The sequence below is a fragment of the Adiantum capillus-veneris genome, chromosome 30 (genome assembly GCF_014529385.1).
Source record: "Adiantum capillus-veneris isolate H3 chromosome 30, ASM1452938v2, whole genome shotgun sequence".
In the NCBI taxonomy this organism is placed as follows: Eukaryota; Viridiplantae; Streptophyta; class Polypodiopsida; order Polypodiales; family Pteridaceae; genus Adiantum; species Adiantum capillus-veneris.
In genome coordinates this window covers 65,519,803-65,524,848 of record NC_140960.1, presented here as the reverse complement: position 1 = coordinate 65,524,848, position 5,046 = coordinate 65,519,803, and the positions used below count along the sequence as shown (strand labels likewise).

Below are 5,046 nucleotides of genomic sequence, written 5' to 3'. Positions count from 1 at the left end.
GTGGTGGTGGTATTAAAGATAAATAATGAGAGATAGAGATGGAGTTAGAGACAAGTATTGGACTAGATATGTAAATGAAAGAAAAACTAGGAACATATATCTTACATGAGAGCAATCGTCACCACCTTAATGGAGAGAGAAGATGAAGCAAGACTTCAGCCTTTCTTCAATTCAAGGAAAAGTAAGGCACTAAGATGAGTGTCTCACTATGGAATTGAGCTATTCTCACTCACTCATAACTTGCCTCAATTAAGAGAAGGTTGCCCTTTTTATAGGTGAGGGAGCCATGTTTTACATAATCACTTGATTAGGCTAAAGTTTTAGCCCAAATCAAATGTTCTTGGATATTTTTTAAAATGGGCAATATTAGGACTCAAAATATCATGAAATTCAGCATTTTTGGTCGTTGCGGCTCCATGTGGGTGCATGATGTATGTGGGCCCCACCTATGCATCTTCTGTGTGGCTCCAGCAGGGGGTCCTAACTTGTGTGTCTTGTCCTTCAAGGCATCTTTGAGGTGTCACATTCACATGCTTATGTCTTTTACCCTCCAAATATCTTAGTTTATGGAAAAAGACCAAGATTACCTCTTTTCACTTGATTCACCTGTTTACCATCTTTTCTTGCAGTGTAGTTGTGAGAAGATTTTTCATTGGTTTCCCTGTAACTTTTGACTTGTAACTCGGATTGACATGCTTCAAAAGGCAAAATTGGCCTACTAAAAGAGCTTGATTTGGTTTTGGCCTTTTCTTCACGCTTTTAGGTCGGGATTTTCAAATTGGAATGGTTCAAGAAGCTTTGGATCTTCCTTTTCATAAAGTCTTTTAGTAGGCCCTTCCCTCTTGTATGTATCCAAGAAGGTATGCATTGTTGAAGGGTTATATTATTAAATAAATGTAAAAAGAAGAAAATAATTTATATATGGTAGGATATAATTGAGATATTAAAAGAAATATACAAATGCTTTTTTCTCAAACAAAAAGAAACACAATTATTGATACTTTTCTTGCAGTACTTTCTAATAGTAATGTACATTTATATTACTTCAAAGATAATACTAAAATATGATAGAAAGCTTTTATTTATGCATATGAGTATTATATGAAGTATACTTATGCGTCAAAAAAAAAATCACAAGATAAATCGTTTAATGCTCGTTCCTACTATATACGCGCCACAGCACGACAGCACGCTACCGTCTCACCATGCCTTGCAAAGCATGAGAAACTCCAATGAAACTCTTCCATGCCTTGAAAGACATGGCGCGTGCTGCCCTCTCACCATGCCTTTCGAGGCATGGGAGAGCCCCAATGGAGCTCCATTCGAAGCACCTATGGTGGAAATGCATACACACATGCATTGAAAGTTCCCTCTTTGTTTTTCATCGCTAGTGCAATCCTTCGCACCCCCTTTGATTGACAAAGTGATTTGCATTAATTGTGAAAAATGTCATTTTTTAAATCGTGGCCACATAGGTCATTCATAAATGGGTTCACATCGTTTTCTCTGACAAATGACAAAGCAGCACGCACGCTGGTCTCGTGTGAGCTCTGCAAAAACATGGACTGATAGATGATAGATGGTCTGATGGAGAAAGCCCCTGAGATGGACATAAAGGCCGTGGGTCCACTTCTGCCAGCATCTTTCCTCATGAAGGACGCGATGAGCAACGAAGCAAGCACAGTGGATGTGGATGTGCGGTGGACGACGTGCTTGATGTGGCTGGATGAGCAACTGGCAGCAATATCAGTGTTGTATGTAGCGTTTGGGGTGATTGCCTGCCTGTCAGAGGCTCTGACTCAGGCACAGGAGATTGCAGCGGGGCTGGAAGCCAGTAAGGAGCAGTTTGTATGGGTGTTGAGGATTCCAGATCAGCAGCAAAAGGGATAGGCGCGGACGTAGCAGTTGCGGAGCGGGTTTGAGGAGAGGACTGCAGGGAGGGCGTTGGTGATGTGGGAGGTGGCGCCACAGAGGAAGATATTGGTGCACCCAGCGATAGCGGGGTTTCTCACACACTGCGGCTGGAACCCAACGCTGGAGGCACTGTGCAAGGGGGTGCTCATGTTATGTGGCCCCAGGTTTGGGGACCAAGGCATGAATGGCAAGTGGGTGGACGAGGTTGTGCTCAAGAGAGAAGGTGAGGATTGTATTGTGAGCAGAGCTGAGGTGGAACACATGATACGGGAGGTGATTTTAGATGATGCATGTGGGCAAGTTCGACAGCTCATTCGGCTTTGGAGGAGGCCAATTTTCCAGTCCATTTGCTGATGATGAAGACATGAGTAGTTTTACATGGCAAAGCCCTGCAGCAGTTCATAACAATCATAGCAGCATAAGTACTACTGACGTGAGGAATTGGAATAGGATGGGTTCGTTTTCGATGTTGCATGCAGCCTTTCATTCATCTACGCATAGCAACCATATGATGAATGCAATGTCATCAGCTTAGCAGCAGGTGAAGGAAGTTGCACCGGAGGTGTCGAGCTCTTTAGATTTGTCGCTGCACCTTTAGCATTCAATTGTACACACCACACCGATTGGAGAAGCGATCAAGCATATTACAAACCCAGCAATATGCTATCCCAATCCCAATCATCGTCACACATCACCTTTGCCTTGGTTATTAGCACTTTGTAGTGAGCAGACTTAGGCTTCCCTTCTCTTTTTTGTCACAGGCTCATGACCTCTCTCTGTCTGATTCTATCATCCCTCGTGCAACATGGCAATCAGACAACAGAGTATAATCATATGCCCAATTTTTGCCTCCCTCATATAATATCCTTATCCTTATATATTATTGCTAATCCAATTTAGTTTTTCTATTTCTCAAATCTTGTGCAGGATTGAGTGAAAATTTCTTGTAAAGCATCTTTAGGACGCTACACTGTTCACAAGCGCGTCACTGACGATATTCTCAAGAGAACTCCTGTATATTATGTCATATTCTACGCTCACTGATTTTGCATTTGGTAATGAGCGTAGTCTCTTCTTTCATCCGCTTAAAGTGATGGAACGAGCCTACTCTCTAAGAGGGAGCAGGGTTGCTTTTGGCTGGGTATATTACCCGCTTTTTCTGCCTTTGCCGGGTTGCCTGTTTGGGACATTTTGCCGGTGAAAATGAGACTTACCCTTGCGAAGCTCAGCTGCTCGGACTCGAGACATCGCTTGCCACGCTGCCCTCGATGCCTCTGGTTCATCCTCCAACAACCTTTAAGCTTTCATTGAAACTCTCTTACCTTGCCAGTAGCCCAGCACCCTGATGAGTCTTTTATCATTGTCGAAGTGAGCTTGTTTGGTAGGCATTTCTATATATATATAATGTTGTGAGGAACTGTGTGTTTCCCAAAAACGGATTAAACAAAAATTGAGATACTATTAAATATACATAAAAATGGAACCACACAAAAGTATTGATGAAGTCTAAAAATTGAACTAGTTCACGATTGTTATGGTAATCATGTACGGGCATCATCCAAATGTGCATTGATTCGACTCCACATTAGGCCAAATGATCATCGATGAAATTTGATATCTTCTATTTCAGTAGCACTAGAACATATTTCAGTAGCACTAGAACAATCCTTTTCCATGGATTGATCGCACGAACGTAGGCCGGCATTGCCAGCAAACTGCGGTCATTGGTGCTTCGGCACAACATGTTGGCGGGCCGTATTCCAAGTTCTCTTCACAATCTTAGTGCAACTCTTGCGGTGATGGATCTTTCACACAACGCCCTTGAGGGTGGGATACCTCCATGGTTTGAGGACATGCGATCTCTGCGTGTTTTGATCCTCAGTCACAACAACTTCTTTGGCTCTCTCTCACACACAAAATGGAATACCTCTCTGCTTCATGTTCTTGACCTCTCCTTTAACAACTTGAGTGGAGACATTCGTGGTGAAAGCCATGACCAGAAATTGCTACAGGGTTTTCTCTACAACGTGGAAGCTGGCAAGGACTCAAGCACTACCTTGTACAATGAGGAGATCACATTTGCGGGTAAAGGGGGCGAGCTTTGCTTGACCTACATCCTCAGGGCCATAGTGTGTGTAGACCTCTCTAGCAATTCTCTTGTGGGGGGTATCCCCCCCCAACTAGGTTCGCTTATTGGTTTGATCTTCTTGAGCTTATCCCACAATCATCTCACTAGAACCATCCCAAAAAACCTTGGCAAGCTTTAGCAGTCACTCTCCCTGGATTTGGCTAAGAATGAACTGGATGGAGAGATCCCTAGAGAGGCCTTATGCACACTTACATTTGTGTGGTGGATATGTCTGATAACAATCTGGAGGGCCCGATCTCGCGCTGCAAGCAATGGAGCACATTCGATACACCTCAGCCTTTTCTTGGGAACAAAGGGCTCTGTGAACCACCTCTCCAACGACAATGCAGCCCTGGCAAAGGAAGTGGTACAAATACAAATAAGTAGGAAGATGGTGATGAGATCTTCTAGCTAGAGGCAATCTTTGTGGCCTTGACTATGGTCTTTGGCATGAGCATGATGTGAAGACCACTCAGTCACCACATTAGCCTAGCTTCTAGATGGTTTTACAACAAAATTACCTAGCTCTTTTATAATTATGAGTCTCCAAATGTGCCATGTATAAAGATTAATGGCTCTAGTGTTCAAAACCTATATTCTTTTTTTTAGTATTTTTTTCCCTTGTAACATGTTTCATGATACATTAAATCCAGTTTGCTTTGGAGGTTCAAACCATACTATTTTTTTGAGAGTGCTCATCATGTCAAGAAGCAGCCAAAGTACCCTCCATCTTGATGATCTACGAAATATAACCAGGTTTGAAAGGTCATACAACAAAGATAGAATTGTACTTTCACAATAATCGTACTCCTTTCCAATTCTTCCGGGCTTGCTGCTTGCACGGACAAACATCGTGGAAAAGAATTGGTGTGAATCTTGAGAACGAGGCATGGGGACCTGCTGCAATATATCATTTCCATGAACATTGAACATTTAAGCATGAGCTATAGTTGGAGCGGCATAATGCTGGCCATTGCTAGTTGCACCTACAAAAATGAGGTGAG

At 42.8% G+C, this 5,046-nt stretch overlaps 1 pseudogene; it reads left to right on the top strand.

The window, feature by feature from the left end:
* Positions 1-1,572: 1,572 nt before the first annotated feature.
* Positions 1,573-3,247, top strand: LOC147418102 (UDP glycosyltransferase 9-like; annotated as a pseudogene).
* The last annotated feature ends 1,799 nt before the right edge of the window (positions 3,248-5,046 follow it).